Below are 17,971 nucleotides of genomic sequence, written 5' to 3' on the forward strand. Positions count from 1 at the left end.
TATGGCTGATGAATAGTCCATGGCTTGGATGGACCACATTTAATTTATCAGGTGACGGACATTTGGGTTGTTCCAACCTGAGCTACTTTGCAGAAGAATTTCTGTTGGCCCTGAGTGAGGCTAGTGAGGGCAGGGGCCGGGGGGGTGGGGGAGGAAACCCAGGGGAGGCTAAAGGTGGCTGCCTGCAGGGGAGGGACAGAGGAGGCAGGTGGGCAGCCAGGAGGGTGTAGGCCAGCACAGACTTTCCTGTCTGTTCTTCCCCCTTTCCACTCTTGCTCCGTTGCCCCCAGGACCCACAGTGACTACTGAAGGATGACCCAGGTGGCGTGTCCCTCTCCTCAGCGTGCTGGCGTTCCCTGCTCTCTCTCATTTCAACCAGGATCAGCTGTAAGTGGCGTCTGGAGAGGGCGGAGCCTCCTGCCCTGACCCGGAGAGGGCTGTGAATGGCCACTTCCCTCTGGAGGCTGCAGGACCAGCTAGTCAGGGCAATGGCCCCAGCTGGGAACAATCCCAAAGTGACCACAGGTTGCAGCTGAGTCCACCGGGCCCACCTTCCCCGCCGCCTGGCCTCCGTGGGGGTTGCTTTTGTGTCCTGCTTGGAAACTATGTGTATAGAACAGTTTCTGAAATTAAGTGCCTTCCACAGGCTTATTTTAAACCAAAGGGCCAAGGCAAGCCTCCTCCAGTAGGCAGAGGGGAACTAAATAGGTTTTATGTTCCCCTGTCTCTCCTATAAAACACTTCTGTGTTTTATTAGGAAAAACCTCATAATTTAGTAAAAAAAGAAACCTTAGGTGTTTTGCAGATGAAATGCCTGTAAATTTGTGAACCCAGAAGCAGGGCTTAGTAATTACCACCTTCCAGCTTCCTTTATTTTATTTTCTTTCTTAACATCCTTAAAAAAAAATTTCTTTGAAGAATTCTTTCTTTTTTTGTGTGTGTGTGTGGTTTTTGGCCAGGGCTAGGTTTGAACCCGCCACCTCCGGCATATGGGACCGGCGCCCTACTCCTTGAGCCACCCCAAAGAATTCTTTCTTATTTCAAATGGAACACAATCATATAGAATTCAAACACTAAAAAATAAACCAGCAAGAAGTTAAAACGCTTCACAATGCAGACACCAAGGGGCCAGGGCACCGACATTCTTCCTGGTGTGTGTGTTTTTATCAGCTACGTGGGGATCCCAGAGCTGGTTGGGCTCCAGCTGTGCGTCTATCTTTCAGCTCTGGGCTCACCCCCCTGTAGCTTGTGATGTCAAAGTGTGCAGAGGTGGCAGCAGAAGCTCCCGGCTTCTAGTTGATAATTCAACCTCATAATGCACCAGGCCAGTCCTGAATCACTGAACAGACCCCTTCAATCACTCTGAGCCCAGGACAGACAGAGCAAATGGGCAGATGATACAGCAAAGCAGGGAGGATCCTACAAAGAGTCATAGACAAGGAGTCCGTGTCTGCTGGGCTCGATTTCCCAGGAAACACAGCTGAATGGCGATCCGTGAACACCTCTGCGTCGAGTTCTAACACCCAGACCTGCCCCAACTCTAACCTGCAATCCAGAGTTAAGGGTAACTGGTCACCATGCACGTGGGGGGCCTTGCCCAGTAGACATGCCCAGCAAGTTTTCTCTAAGTCTGCTTCATTCACTTTTCTGTGCTTATTTTTGCCTTTCCTCCCAGAAGTTTTCTAGAAACTGCAGTAGAGAGATTCATTCAACTTCTCAAGGTGGCAAATCCGGGCTCAGAGCCCCACACTCGCTGGTCGTGAAGCTGGAGCTCTGAAGCACTGCACTAAAGCATTCTGGGAACACCTGTGGGTTCACAGGGAAAGGAATGGATGAAGTTGTGGTCACCAGGGGCAGTTTAGAGGTGATGGCCCCAAGAGAGGCGCCGGGGAGACAGTGACTATTTTCCTTGTCTTCCTCCAGTCTTATGGATGGAAGTCTCTGCCCAAGAAGCTGCAGAGCACCCTGACCCAGGGTGGGTGACTCGCTTCTCCTCTGCCTCTATGGCCTGGCAGTCAGCCAGGGACGGGCATCTTTGCAGGGTCCTGAGATGGAGACCATATTTCTCAGAGCAAACTCACTTGCTCACCCCGTCATTCCCAGGGGCAGTGATGGTGTACATCTCATCGCCTCCAGCAGTAGTGCCAGTGGGAACCCTCACGAGCATGCCAATAGCAGGAAGGGCTGGTGGCAGGTCCACTGCTCTGGGCTCACCTTGCAGGTTACAGCCCTGCACCTGCCTCTGCCTGATGGAGTGGACTCAGGCAAGTTACTTGGCCTCCTGAACCCAAGTTCTCTAGTTTGCAAGATGGGGTCAACACTGCCTCAAGAGGTGACTTTTAGGACTGAAGGAGATAAATTCTAACCCTAGTGCAGCACCTGGCTCCTATGAGGAACTCAGTGACTGGTGAGATCTACTTGCCATGTCTGCAGTTCTAGGGGAGTGTTCAGTTAGCCTGCCTCTGCCACACCTCCCAGCTGTTCAGCTGTCCTGCTCATCTGCTGCCTCCCCACGCACCCGCAGGATCCCTCAGGCCTCAGAGATTTCCATCTCCTCTGTTTTCAGTCTGGTCCATCCCACAGCACGCCAGCGAGCTCTCCGCAATGCATGTCATGAGACTCTGGAAGGTTCCTGTGTATTGATGTTGGGCAGGGTCCTTCACTGAGCACAGATAGGCTCACGGGTGGGGTTAAATGCCTCCCCCAAACCTCATAGCTGGTGAGTGTTAGAGATGACCAGAGCCCATCTTTTCCCTTTCTTTTCAATGTAAAGTTATATTAAACAAAGGGAAGTTTAATATGAAAACACAGAGAGAAGAAATGCCCATAATCGGTCGTCTCCACACAATTTTCCTCTCCGTGCAGACCTCTCCACTCACACATACTGTCACACAACTGTCGCCATCAGAATCACTTAACATTTTTAGAGATATTTTGTCACCTTGTCACATCTCATTGCATAATTTCATCAATCATTTTTAATGACTGCATGATAGTTTAACAGTTTAATTAATGAAAGCTCCCAATGATGTACCTTCAGATTATTTCTGCATATTTATAAGCAATACTGTTTATCTTGTAAACATTTTTGAGCAGTGCGTTTTCTTTCTTTTGAGCCCAAGTATTAGGAATTTGTGGGCTGAAGTGTCCCTGCACCCTGAAAACTCAAGTTCTAACCCATGAGCGAGGCCTTATTTGGCAGAGGGTCTTTGCAGGTGTAATGGAGTTAAGACGAAGTCATCCGGGTGGGCCCAAATCTAATATGATTGGTGTCCCATAAGGAGAAGAAAATGTCAGGTGAAGACAGAGCCACAGGCGCTGAGACAATGGAGAGCGGAGTGATGCAGCTGTCAGGCAAGCCCTGCCGGGGACAGGTGCTCACTGCCGGCCGCTGGAGGAGGACAGGGAGGACTCCACCACGTCTCCAAGGGAGCACGGCCCTACTCACTCTTGGATTTTGGATTTCTGGCTTCCAGAACTGTGAGATTATAAATGTCTGCTGTTCTAAGCCTCCCAGTTTGTGAGGCTGTGGCAGACCCTGGAGGTTAACAAAGACGGCAAGGCTGTATTCTCTTGGGCATACCATACCAACTCAAACCTTCTGAATATGCCTTGCTGACCGTGGCACCAAGCCCACCCCATCCCTGCCTCCTGGGCATGGGGATGAGCCAGACTTGAGGGGATGGGCCATGGCTGTGTGAGTGGGCAGAGACCTTGGCATCCCTCCAGCCTGGGCCATGCCGGGCCATGCTGTCTTCCCTGGAGGAATGGAATCTGAAGACTTCACCCTCTCCATGTTGCCGTGGCTGCCAAGCCCGGTGGCCCTGTGGGCACGTGCCTCCTCCGCGTTTGGCCCTGGGTCCTGGGCGCTCAGGTCTGGAGTTCAGCCTGCCTGTTGAGACTCAGGTATGTGGCTCAGCTCAGCCAGGCCTTAATTCACCCTCAGATGGGCCAAGCCTCATTAACTCTGGGGTGTCATTTTAGTTCCTAACCCTGCAGCCCCAGGAGTGTGGGTGACAGTGCAGCTTGCTGCTGAAGGTGGCCTTCCGAGGCACGGAAGCCTTGACCTTCGGGGTTCTGCCTTTGTCCAGGCTCGCCTTTGGCTGGGCAGTATTTGCATCATCTTTTCAACGTGACTGATTCAGCCAGGACTGAATTAACTCCGGCGGTGACAGCTCATCCTCGCCAGCTGGCTCATGGCTTTGTCATGTTTGTGGGTTTTCTTTGGTGGAACAAGAAGATGATTTTTCTTCCCCTGACCCCCACTCTCTTTTGGTCAGTTTCTTTCCCTAGACTGAATTTTGAGTTGAGTGGACGGTCTTGGCTTGGCTGTCAGGGAGGTTAAATTCTCTGGCAGCCTCAGAGCTGGACAGGTAGGAAGGAGGGTGGTAAGGCCCCGGTGGGCAGTGCCGTGGCTCACCTCTCACCGGAGAGGACATTTTTGCATCTTTGGCCCACAAATTATATTCTCTTCTCAACCACCTCTAAGCTGGCACTTGGAGGTTTCTCTCTCATCTGCATGGTAGACTGGAGTGCAGGATGGGCCTGGGGGGGGGGGTGAGGTCTTGGCTCGTGGGCTCACAGCTGGGTGACCAGGCCTCAGCCCCACCCAACGCTTAGCCAGTCCCTTCCTGGGAGCGTGGGGTGGGGCAGGGGAGGACACGGATCACAGACAGTGAGTGGCAGTTCCTGAGGGCATGTGACATTGTACTGTCTTTGATTTTTATAGTTGGAACAAATTTCCAAGGCATTTTATCAATAACTTGTTATAAATGAGGAAATGAAAGCGGATGGCACATGTTGCATAGTGATGGGAGCCAGGACAGGGGTGGAAATACAGCCTCCCAGATAGATCCCCAACTCTGTGTTCTGTCCTTGTCACCTGTCTACAGGATTAGCAACAATAGATGCTATTCTTGACATCTCCCCCAGTGACTGACATGCCTGTTTCACGGCGTGGCTGGACTTTGCTTTTCTCCCTTGGGCACAGCTGAGCCACGGGGCTACAGTGCCATGTTCCAGGGTGCAGGTTTAGGGCTGGGATGGGCCATCAGCGTGAGCTGGAGGAGGCCAAAGCTGAAGGGGGACCCTGGTAAGTTTGGGGGATGGTCTGGGAGCTGGCTGCATGTTGAGGGAGAGGTGGATGGGGCGGAGGAAAGAACTGGGACCTCCCAGAAGATGAGCCATGTGTGAGGGGCTCGAGGGCCCTTAGGGAGCTCTCTAAGGCAGCCCAGCCCCAGGAAAGGAAGGCTGGATAGGGGTCCCCCACATTCCTCGCCACTATCTGCAAATCTTCATTTTCCCTGAAAATGAGAGCGTTCTCTCCAGTTGGGCGTGAGCCTCTTGGTGCAAAGAATGTGTGTTTCCCCTGTTTGCAGCCTCACAGAGATATCCAGTAAGTGCTGGCAGAGGGAACGGGTCCTGGGGATTTTTTTTGAGGCAGCTGAGAGGGTCGAGCCCCACTGGGCCCTCAGCCCTCGCTTCCTTCCTGGCTGCTTCCTTCTCCGTCTGTCCCCTCCCTCTCCCTTCCTCCCTGCGGGGGGTGCTCAGGGCCCTCTCAAGGAGCACCTGGCCAGTCTCCCTTTTGCACCAGGCCTGGCTCCGCTGCCCTGAAGGGTCAGGTACAGAGGCGTTGCCCACTACCTCCCCGCCTTCCACCAGCACTCACCCAGCTTTCCTCAGCTCCAAGAACCCTCTTGGGACTTGGGAGGAGTGTCCTTCCCTGTGCAGTCCACGCACAGCTTACTGACAACAAGACTTCTACGTAAGCTTCCTTGCAAGGTATGTCCAGCTCTGCAGGAGCTGCGATGAGGAAGAGCAGGGGATGCTCTGAGGCTCCCTAACCCACAAGGGCAAACTGAGTTTGCCGGGACTTTCCCGCAGAGTCAAAAGCCCAAAAGAAGTTGAGGCTACTCTCCTGCCCAGGACACACAGTTGTCCCCTGCTCTACCCAGTGCAGCCCAGATTCCCTAGACTGCTGGAGAGAGTTGGCCTGTGCTTGGAGACCCTGAGAATAGGAGAGCCCCAGCCCCCTGTCCCCGCACCCTGGCAGCACCAACAGCCTAAGCATCTGGGCTCTGGGGTCAAATCCAAAGGTGATTAAGGCAAAGATGGCTCTTTCCTTTCGGTGTGTGGTGGGTAAACATCCTTCCATGCTGCTGGTCCTGAGGGTTTCAGTGTTGTCTCCTGACATCTGGTTGCTGTTTTGTTTGGGGGTGGATGTTACAGGCTGTAGGATGGTGTCTGCAGACGGTGCGAGCCTTTCACCCCTGCCTGGAAGGGAAGGGAGCAACAGCTGCTCTGGCAGCAGGAAGCAAAGTCCGGGCCTCAAGCTGACACCTCTGGCTGGCTGGGGAGGATGTCACCAGGCAGCTGCTATGCCTTTAATGTTGGGCTATCCTCTCCCCACTCCCTGACCACCAGATTGCTGGGTGGGCTGGCACTTGGCACACACAGACACTTCCAGGAAAGGAATGACCATCAAAGGCCACTGTGAGGGCTCTGAGTGGGGGCCATGGGAGGTTTTGAGCCCTTCTGCATGGTGCCCACTGAGACCTGGGATTTGCTCCAGAACTGCATCTCCTGACCTTGCTGGACATTTGTGACCTCTTACATGAATTCCAGGGAGTTGGAAACCAACACAGAGTCTCATCCATGGGACCTGCTTGTCAGATCCCTGCAAATGAGTAAAGGAGATGGGGAATTATGTCTTTTTGAGAAGACGGCAAAGCCAGCATCTCACGTACATTGAAAGAGTTGATACGGGAGGACTAAGGGGCCTGATTTAAAATAGGGAGTAGAAAAGTCTTTAAAAATAGCTTCTTTAAAATATTTAAAAAATCTTTAAAATTCCTTCAAGCCTTTATCTTCTTATTATAAAAGAATAGGTGACTATTTCTAAGAATCTAGAAGTAACAGAAAAATACAAAGGGCAAGCTAAAAAGCCATCTTGAATCCCACCAGAAACCACTAACCCATGTCAACATCATGGTCTAGATTTGATACACAGACACCCTCGGTCACACAGAAAGTCACACACATTTGCACACATGACAGAGAACACCCGGCAAATACAGCCTGTGTCTTTATTTTCATCTGAAATTCCACAATAAGCATTTTCCCACATCTTTGAAAAATGAATTTTTACAACTATTACCACTCCTCAAAAGGGCTAAGTAATTTAATAACCCCTGTAGAAGACATACAAAATTTAATGTAAACTGGTTAAAGTGTGCAAGTTTATCTCAAGATGTAGAAGAAAGACAAGTTTGTCCCCCCAGTTCCCCTTCTGTAGAGCGGGAGAAGCCTGCCTCAGCTCAGGTGGCTGGTGTGAGCTTTAATTACTATTTAGAAAAGGCCTTGCAACTCATGGGTGAAGGATTGCTACCTAAGTGGAAGATTTTTGTGTAATTGTTCCTAATTGCTGTAATTTGCTCATTATGGGCCATTAGCTCACTGCAGGACAGCGGAGAGGAATTTATTTGGGTGTTGAGTTGCATGTTTGTCCTGCGAGAGCTGGTTTTGGAAGCTCAGAAGGCCTGTTGTTTTCTCCTGACCAGAGACCAGGATCAGTTGGAGACAGGCAGTCCCCAGTGGGCTGACAGGACTACTGAGCTGCCACCGCAGGTGGGCTTGGGAAATGCCACCTGGGCGGGGAGCAGGTCTGGGCCAAGACCTGGCTCTCCATTTCCCTCGGCTTTCCTGATCTAGAATACATAGATAATTCATCAGCATTTTCATCTTAATATTGGCTCATTTTGAGTTTCATCGGCCCATGAGTGGTGGTCCCTGATTTTGACTCTTCAGAAGTTTTCAGATGTGATTAATTTGGGCTCTTGAGATCCTGCCGTGGGTGGAAGAGGTGGCATAGGGTGGGAATGACAGATTCCTTCAATATACACTTGGTGCAACTTAAAGAAATGTGGTTTTAAGTTCATCTGCAGACAGATGAATATCTCTACCTGACCAAGGTCTGTGTTGCTGACCTGTGAGGTCAGTTATATAAAAGGTGAAGGGATGGAGTATTTGTGGTGACCACATGGTCATCTTGCATGTGGGAGCAGTGTCTGTGGCCTTAGTGCTTGGTGGAAGTTCTCAAAGCTCTAGCCTGCTCTCTGGAACGTTCAGTATCTTGCAGGGCCTGTAAGGATGATTTGCCTAGCTTCATTACTAACTCTGTCTCCCCTGGGTCTGGCTTCCCTGGCTCCACGTTAGGGGTGTGTGTGTGTGAGAGAGAGAGAGTGACTGGGGGTATGGGGTCGTGAGGTAAGAATTGTTTAGCTCATTCTTGCGTCAACCCCTAGTTCTGAGCTTATCTGGGGACAGATTTAAATCTGAGGACACTGAGGGGCAGGGCTGATCCAGATTTAGGCTGGGACTCATGGGCTGCGGAGAGGCCTACGCCAGGTGGCATCCCCACGGATGGTCTTCATGGGCATCCCGTAACGACCCGTTCCAAGGCTGGTGGGACCCACTGGCTTTATTGTCAGACTTTGAGAAAGAAATTGGGATGGTTTCAAGCTTTCAGAAAAAAGAACAAAAAGGAGGGGAGGAAGAGCAGGCCGATGGAGTGATTTCACATCCTCCCTCTCCATCAAGATAAAACTCTTGAACTTTTGTCCTCCCTGTGTGGCTTTAACTAGTCCTGAGCAAACCCAAGTGCTTCTGCTGGGTTTTGAGCTGAGTGGCCCAAGCACGGCCCTGCCCAGATCTTGAATATTGTGATCTCGGTCATTTCCCATGTCTAGGTTTTGTGAAGTCGTGCTGATTGTCTTCATTTTACCCAGATACTGTATCAGCTGTCTCATAGTTCCTTTACCTCTAGCTACAGTGGGCAAACAGAAAACTTGTCTCATAGGGGTTTTCTTCTCATTTCCGATCAGCTGTCTCCAAAGTGGGAGCGTGCCTTCCCAGGACTAAAGATCCCCTACGGTCGTTCAGCAGGAAAATTCTAGAATGCTGATTTATGTTTTTCAGTCTAAATTGCTCATGTTTGAGTCTTAGAGTACTTGTGTGTTATGAGAGGTACCTGCACAGATATTCTGTTACTGATCGAAGTGCCCAAGACTAGGAGCCAACAAACTGTAGTGCACAGGACAAATCTAGCTATTTTTGGATGGCTCACAAGCTAATAATAGCTTGTATAATTTTTAAAGATTGGGTGAAAAAATCAAGAGAACAATATTTTGTGGCACATGAAAATTATATGATTATTTAAATTTTAGCACTAGATTATATGATTATCTACATTTTAGAACACACTTGCTACGCTCTGAATATTATCTCTAAAATTCATGTTGAAACTTCATCCAGGGTGAGAGGTGGAACCATTAAGAGGTGATTGGTTTGAATCCATTCTGGGACTACCGGGTTAATGGGCTATCACTCGTGGGAATAGAATGGTTGCTTTACAAAAAGAGAAGAGAGACCTTAGCCAGCATTCTCCCCCCACTTCGCCACCTCGAGACTCTTCAGAGAGTCCCCACCAGCAAGAAGCCTCTCTCCAGATGTATCCCCTTCACCTGGGACTTCTCAGCCTCCACACCTCTAAAAAATAAATTCTTTTTCTTCGTAAATTACCCAGTTGTAGGTATTCTGTTACCAGCAACAGAAGGTGCCAGAGGAACGCACTGGCGTGCGCTCATTTGCAAACCAAACACAGCGGTTTCGTGCACTGTAATGTGGAGTTGAGTAGTTTCAAGAATGGTTCACAAAACCGGAAATATTTATTGTCTGGCCCTGACAGAAAAAGTTTGCCAACTCCGCCCTTGACCACTGGCTTCATTTCCTGAGACAGAATTTTTGTACTGACCCCCCTTTGTGGAAAGAGTATTTTTAAACTTAATAAATGTAACTTCTTTATATAGCTTACATATATATTGGATGAACCCCCTACAGGTAATTTTAGGGAGGATTAGGTAGAAAGTGTTGTAAGAAGGGCAACTCTTGATGCCAACAGAGTTTAAAAAACCAAGAAGTTGCACAAAATGTTGACTTGGTGGCTAATAAAATGTTCCTGGGTAAGCCAAGCTCATCCCCCTTTAACTTGTTAACTTGTTACCATCTTTGCTTGGCTGCTAATGCTGCAGTCACTCCGTGGTGACAGTCCTCATTACCCTCATATCAATAATCAGTGGCCTTGTGTCATGTTACAGCGAGCTTCCTTCCCTAGGAAACCTCGACCCTCACATGTGTTTATTTTTCCCCCGACGTTCCTGGGAGAGGAGCTCCCATCAGGTACGTTGCCGTGTGATCAGCTAATTTCTCTTTCAGCAGGTGAAATTAAAAAAAGACAAGCTCTCAGCAAGGCCCAGGTGGTTGTTCACAGGTATTTATTGTTTTTTTAAACTGGGAATCAAAGGTGAAAGGTGAATGATGGGGTCCAGCCCCTGAATCATCAATTGATGGAGAAGTTGAAGCTTGCTTGGCTGACTCTTGTTTGATCAGCTGCTCTGCTCTGTGGAGCAGGAAGATTTAGGTCCCGGAAACCTGGTTATCTCAAAGTTTCAGTGAGGACCACAGGCCTCTGCTTTTGGGTGAAATCTGCATCTTACTTCACAAGATCTTTCTCTTTTCTTTTCTGTAGATGTCCAAAAATTGGGTTCTCTTAGGGAACACAATTGAGAGAGTGCTTGGGGTTTAGGCAACTGGTTAGCCCCCAGAATGAGACCCAGAAGATGGGAGAGAGGCAGGAATCAGAGCAGGAAGTAGCTCATCCCAAACATTAGCAGGAGACACAGGGGCTACTGGGTTCTGCATCTGTGTGATTTACTCATGGACACTCTGGCTGGGTCGTTAGTGGAGAACCTCAGAGTGGGTGAAGAAATGGTTCTGATGCACAACCCCAACTCAGAGATGATGGAAAATTTCACTCTGGGGGAAGAGTATACTTAGAAACCCTTAGTGGACGTCACCAGCTCAGAAACCCTCTGGAGTTCTGAGTAAACTGTGCTTATTACACAGTATTATGTAAAGACCCCAAAATGTGCAAAGTAAACTTTACAGAAAAGTAAAAACCACAACAGCAGGCAGAGTCTTCACTTCTTTGTTTGCAAAGATTGGTGGCTGCTCATGTGATTTCTTTTAAGGCTGGTGTTGCCCAACCACTGAGATCCAAGACACAGAAATCTCTGGATGTTAGAAGCCTGTTCAAAAGTTTTGGTATTTTTGGAAAACATGTCTTGTAAGAGAGAATTCCTCCCACTTGCTGGCCTTTGAGCTAGGAATGGGCATTTCTCTGCCTTTGGACTCAAACAGAAACCTTGGCTTTCTTGGGTTTCAGACTTTCTGGCTTTCAGGCTGGAGCTTACACCACGGGCGGTCCTGGGCCTCAGGCCCATGGACTCAGACTGTAGTGACCATCAGCTCTCCTGGGCCTCCAGGTTTCCCACTACAGATCTTGGGATTTCTCAGCCTCCATAATCCTGTGAGCCAATTCCTTACAACACATCTGTTTATATTATCTATGTGTCTCCTATGGGGTTCCTTCTCTGGAGACCCCTGACAAATACACTCCCCCTTCCTCTGCCATCCCACTGAGAGCTTCTGTGCACAGGGCTCAGCCTCCATGGCTCCCCCAAGACCAGGATGTCACCAAAGTGGCTGTAAAAAGTGCCCTAGAGACCTCCTGATGCCCATTCTGGGCTCCTTCCCACCCATCCTCCAGTGGCTGCCAGAGAAAACTTGAAGCCCGTGTGGTGTGCCCATCAGAACATTCCAGAAGGATGACCCCACTCTGTCCCAGGCCTGGCCAGCCATCATTGTCTTCTTGCAGCTTAGTGCTCTTTTCCTGGATAGCACTAGTATCAACTGTCACTAAATCACCACGGGTGTAACCGTTCATCGTCTCCCTGGCAGACTTAACCCACAAAGTGGCCTGGTGCTGGGCAGGCGCCGCAGTGATGCTGCTGCCAGTGGCACTGGGTCTCGGAGCTGGGGGAGACCTTGGCTCCAAGGTCAGGGAGAATGAAGGCCAGAGCCCCACATGCCTGTGTAGGAGCCAGGCCAGATGCCCCTTCACCTACAGAGCCCCAGGGTTAATCCTAACCCTGCTGAGATGACCCCCCCTTCCCACCTACACACATGTACTTATAGGGTACTGACTGTCTGGATCAGGGGCGTGCAGAGTTCTGGAATGAACTCTTAGAAACGTCAGCCCATCTTAGTGATTCCTAGGATAGTTTAGTATTCATGGATTGAGAAAACAACTAGTGTCAAAAGAGGTGATAAATTCTCACCTCTCTTAAGGCATTTGGGCCTTGTCAATCTTAACAGAACCCCTGAAAAACAGGGGTTGAGAAACAACATCGACAAGAAAAGAGCAACAACCCTATTAAAAACTGTGAAGAGACATGAACAGAATCTTTTCTCATGAGGTCGGACGAATGGCCAACAAACACATGAAAAAATGCCATGGCCCCTAATCATCAGAGACATGCAAATCAGAACCACTTTGAGATATCGCCTAACCCAGCGAGCATGGCCCACATCACAGGGGCCCACAGCAATCGTTGTTGGCGTGGGTGTGGAGAGAAGGGAACACTCCTGCGCTCTGGGGGGACTACAGATTAGTAGTCCTTTTACGGAAAGGAGTAGGGAGAGTCCTCAAAGGGCTTCCGTGTGAAGGACCCGACTGCAACTGGGACTTGACTTTACAAACACAAGGAATGTAACCGAATCGTGTACGCCTTCATATTAATCTAAAAGAAAAAAGCAGAAAGCAAAACAGACAATGCTTGACTGACATCTGCGTTGCTGGATCCCTTGTAATTCTGAGGTTTCTCACCCCCAAGCCAGTGGCTCCCCCAGGATTCCTGAAACTCCTCAGTGAGCCCCTTGGGCTGCTGAATTCACGTTGCTGGGTCATCCCAGGGAGTTTGCAGGCCTGTTTGGGGCAGGGACGCTGGCTGGTGGCACGTGGGCTTTTGTGGGACGGTGCACAGTGAAGTGTATTGTTAACCATAGCCCCATCACAGCACCAGAGGGGCTCAACCCCAGAGCCCCAGTGTTTTGGGGAAAAACAAAACTCTGGTGAAAGCTACTCTGTGGTCACAAGGGGGAAACGATCATTTACGAGGCCAAGGGGATAGCACAATGAGACTTTTCATTCAAAGGTATATTTTATTAAGAAAAAATAGGTTAAGCCATGAAGATGGTTTCAGCTTAAAAACTAGTTCTGGACATAGGGAGAGGGATGGGCATCAATCGTGTTAGAATATTTCAGAAAGAAGAAAGTAGAAACTCCTGAAAACAAATGCAAAAGGTGGCCGAGACGAAAAAAGAAAAAAAAAGAGGCCAGCCCCATGTAGGGACTGAGGGGGTTGACGGGAAACAGAGACGCCTTGGATGACTTAGAGCCAGCAATTCCCTTTGATGTGACGGCCAGAGAGTCATGACTTCCCTAGAAAAGGCTGGCTCATTACAGCTGGAGCTACTCTTGATACAATATGCTCTTTCTTTCTTTCTTTTTTTTTTTTTTTTTAGAGACAGAGTCTCACTTTGTCATCCTCAGTAGATGCCATGGTGTCATAGCTCACAGCAACCTCCAGTTCTTGGGCTTAGGGGATTCTCTTGCCTCACCCTCCCGGGTAGCTGGGACTACAGGCTCCTGCCACAACACTCATCTGTTTTTTTGTTGCAATTTGGCCAGAGCCAGATTCAAACCCGCCACCCTTGGTATATGGGGCTGGCGCCCTACTCAATGAGCCACAGGCACCACCTAAAATACGCTCTTTCAAAGAAGATAATTATTTGGCTCATTATTAATTAGAGTTCAAAACCTTCTGTTTACACCCGGTCAGGCCTCTAATTCTTACATTTTGGGGACTGTGAAAGCTTTTGAAGTGAGACAATGCACTTGTGGACCCATGATGTGAGCCCTGTCTCTGCCTGTGGCACCAGGACCTGAGGCTTTCTGAGCTAGAAGCACAGCACTACAGATCGCAGTGCTGTCCTGGCTCTGCTGTAACTAGCTGGGGACCCTGACCCATTCCCCAGCACTCCTGTGCCTTGGTTTCTTCATTTTTAAGACGAGGGGATTGGATTTAATTGCTTCTAAAGTCCCTTGAGGTTTAGGTATCTGTTCTAGTCTAGGAAGCCTCCCAGGTGGCAGTTCTCTCCTTTAGGGTCAATGTCTTCTAGGTGTGGGGTCCAGGCAATGCCAACTCCAGCTCCATCTCTGCCTCCCTCTGTGTGACCTTGGGCAAGTTGCTTCACCTCTATGGGCCTCTTTTTCTTATCTGTGAAGTGAGGGTGAGAGTAGGGGTTTTTTTTGGTGTGTGATTATAAATCTCAGAGGTTGTTTGGAGGTTAAATGAATTTGCACAATGCGTCGTGTTTAGGACGCCCTCAGTGAGCAGGCAAGCTACTCAATACTAGTTACTACCACAAGCGGCAACACCAGAGCTAGGTCGAAGCCTCTCTGGGGACCTGAGACATAGTGATTGGTCGCAAGGACCCATTCCAAGGTGAAACAGGCGGCAGGTGACATATGCTCAGAAACGCTCCAGAATCCACGGTAAGAGATGCGGAATTCCAGGCTCCAGCACAACGGTTTGAATATTCATTACATGGCAACAGCCGCTTGAGCTGTATCAGAGCTCCCTGAAGGCCTATTAAAACACAGATTTCAGAAGATCTGGATGAGGCCAAGAGTTTGCATTTCTCACAAAGTCCCGGGTGCTACTGATGTTCCTTGTCTGGGGAACACATCTTGAGAACCACCAGGTTATAGATTATATTCTCACCCCGTTCTTTTTCCTACCCCTCCAAACTTGAGTAAAGCTTAAATCCCTTGTAAAGGGGAAAAAAGCATGAATTCTTTCTCATTTGTAAAACACCCAGTTAGTACCTTGTAAAGGGGAAAAAAGCATGAATTCTTTCTCACTTGTAAAACACCCAGTTAGACATTTTTAATCATGGATTCATGAAAGTAGATTTTTTTTGTATTTACATTATCACTAAAGTGAAAATATAAAATTGAAACATTTTCCTTGAAAATTTGCAACTCGGGCGGCACCTGTGGCTCAAGGAATAGGGTGCCGGTCCCATATGCCGGAGGTGGCGGCCCCAGCCAAAAATAACAAAAAAAAAAAAAAGGAAATTTGCAACTCAAGGTATATAAACTAAGGAACATCATTCTAAAGCAGAAACATTTCAAATTCTTCATATACTTTCTAGGGCTCTTTCTTTTTTCTTTCTTCTTCTTTTTTTTTTTTGAGACAGAGTCTCAGTTTGTCACCCTGGGTAGAGTGTTGTGGTGTCACAGATCACAGCAACCTCAAACTCCTGGGCTTAAGTGATTCTCTTGCCTCAGCCTCCCGAGTAGCTGAGACTACAGGCGCCCGCCACAGTGTCCAGCTATTTTTTTAGAGACTGGGTCTCACTCTTGCTCAAGCTGGTCTCTTCTGGAACTCCTAAACTCAGGCAATCCACCCGCCTTGGCCTCCTACAGTGCTGGGATTACTGGCGTGAGCCACCACGCCCCCCTCAAGGGCTCTTTCTGATGAGAGTCTGGTAGTGTGGTCCCCTGGCCCTATTCCCCACGGGCAGTGCGCTGCTGTGTGAGATGTGCCCCAGCGGGAGGCTCTGAATCTTTGCCAACTGCTGCTGGGAAATTCAGAACCTTTTATGGGCTGGGTCAGGCCGTCAGGATTCTTGGCTAAGGAAGGCGGAAGCTGGGAAGCTGGGTGGGACAGGGTGGGAGGTCCCCTGGCTCTGGGTGAGCTTTCCTGTTATTCTGTTGTGCTGGCTAGCCCCTAAATTTAGTTGAGGTTAAAGAAAGAAATGTTCCAAGTGCAAAGTGGGTGGAGAGTTCCCCTGGGGACAGCTGCGCACTGTTGGAATTGACTTGGTATTCTTTTTTCCCATCAGGTGTCATCTTGCTGAAGGGCAGAAGGATTCTCTGGAACCTAGAGGGCTGGCAGGAGGGAGGACATGGAGAGCACAGGACCAGTGATGTCTTCTCACAGTTCAGGAGGAAGGAGGGGGAGGGAGACCCGCTGTTTGACTAAACCCCCTGAAAAAGCAGGAGCGCCTGTCACATGCACTTGACCCGGCTCTTCAGATCTAAATCTTGCATCTCATCAGCCCCACGGAGTAGCGTGTCCTCTGAGGAACCTGCGGTCTGTGCTGTCCTTTGGGGTTTCCTTCTCAGGGAGCCCAGTGTGCAGACGGCTGTGATCTGCTCTCCCCACTTGCCTTTCTGACGCATTGACTGTGTCTCAACAGCCCCTTGGTGCAGGCTGATAAGTCGTGATGAGGAAGAGGAGAATGGCGTGTGCAGACCGTGAGGGGGTTCTCCCTGCGGCCCCCCACAAGAGGTCACAGGGTGGCCCCAGTGAGCTACATTTTCCGCCCTCATCCCTCTCCATATCACCAGTGGAAAAATCTAGTGATTCAGAGTCTCGCTCTTGTTCAGGCTGATCTCAAATTCCTGAGCGCAAGCAATCCACCCACCTCAGCCTCCCAGAGTGCTGTGATTACAGGCGTGAGCCACCGGGCCTGGCAGGAGAATACGTTTCTGTCATCTTAAGAACAATGGAATTGCCACCTAGTTTGTGGTAACTTCTGTGGCAGCCTTAGAAAGGGAATACAGCTGGGAAGAGCTTTGTCCAGGGACCCACATCTGAAAGCGCAAAGGGAGACACCTGGCAGGCCCTGCCGGGAAGTGGCCTGTCCTCGGCCTCCCTGCTGCCTCCCTCCCTGCAGCTTCCTGCCTGGGGCTGGCAGCTGTGAGCCGCCTCTGTGGGCAAGGGATTGAAGATGGAGCTGGCGGTGGCCCTGGTCGCTGGATATGAGTCTTAGTTTGTCCTGGTGGCTCTTTTCCTTTTTGAGCAGTGTGTGCTTGGGAGATAATAAACAAGAGGGGGACGTGGCGGGGTTGGGGCTTCAGCACAGAGGACTCTTGTGGAAAGCTTGGAGAAACAGCCACCAGCAGTGTTTCCCTCAGGGGGCAGGAGAACTGTGTTGTGACAGCTCTGCCCCTCGCTCACGAGGTGACTAGGACACTCTTTCCAGCTGCCTCATTCTCGTCAGCTGAGAAATGGGCTGACACACACACACAGACGTGCAGGGCTGCTGGGGGAACACGATGCTGCCTCGCGGGCCTATGACCTGCCAGAGGACTGTAGCTGCATTTTCCTTGGCAGTGGAAGCTGCTGTTTGGGCACTTCCTACAGCCACCAACCAAGTGTGTGTCACTGAACTCTGCTGTTTAACGACTGGCTCTCATTTCTTGAGGGCTTGTGTTTAATAAGGGCAAATTTATGGCCCAGAGCATGCACGCTGCTCACACACACATGCAGCCCTGAATCACACCCATGTGCCACCAGTTTCTATCATGTAAAGCTGGGACCACCCCAAGCAGGCAAGGCACCCTGGCCTATTAACCCTGGCTTCTAAGAAGACTCAGAATGTTTCTTGGGTGGGCTTAGGGCTATCAGAAAATGACTCCATACCTTGTAAGATAGTATCCTGACAAGAAGGTTCTGTGTGGTCACAGTATTTTCACAGGATTGGCCTTAGCATGACTGAGTAACAGAAGACCGACCTCCAGAAACTAGGACCACATCCATATTGGCCACCTGTGAGGGGTGCAGAAGTTATGTCTTCCTTTGGGAATTCTCCTGAGAAGTTAGAAATTCATAAACCACACAGCTGGCTTCTTCAAGGATGTTTTATATTGCTGCAAAGAAAGTAAGTCGCTCAAGGTCACAAAGCTGCTCAGTGACAAATCCAAGAATGAAAGACTTTAGATCAAAGTGATCCCAGCACTCTAGGAGGCAGAGGGGGGAGGATTCCTTTATCTCAGGAGTTCTCATGCAGCCTGAGCAAGAGTGAGACCCTGTCTCTACTAAAAATAGAAAAACTAGCTGGGTGTGGTGGAGGATGCCTGTAGTCCCAGCTACTTAGGAGGCTGAGGCAGGAGAATTGCTTGAATCAAGGAGTGGGAGATGCTGTGAACTATGATGCT

This window comes from Nycticebus coucang, chromosome 16 (assembly GCF_027406575.1).
Source record: "Nycticebus coucang isolate mNycCou1 chromosome 16, mNycCou1.pri, whole genome shotgun sequence".
In the NCBI taxonomy this organism is placed as follows: domain Eukaryota; kingdom Metazoa; phylum Chordata; class Mammalia; order Primates; family Lorisidae; genus Nycticebus; species Nycticebus coucang.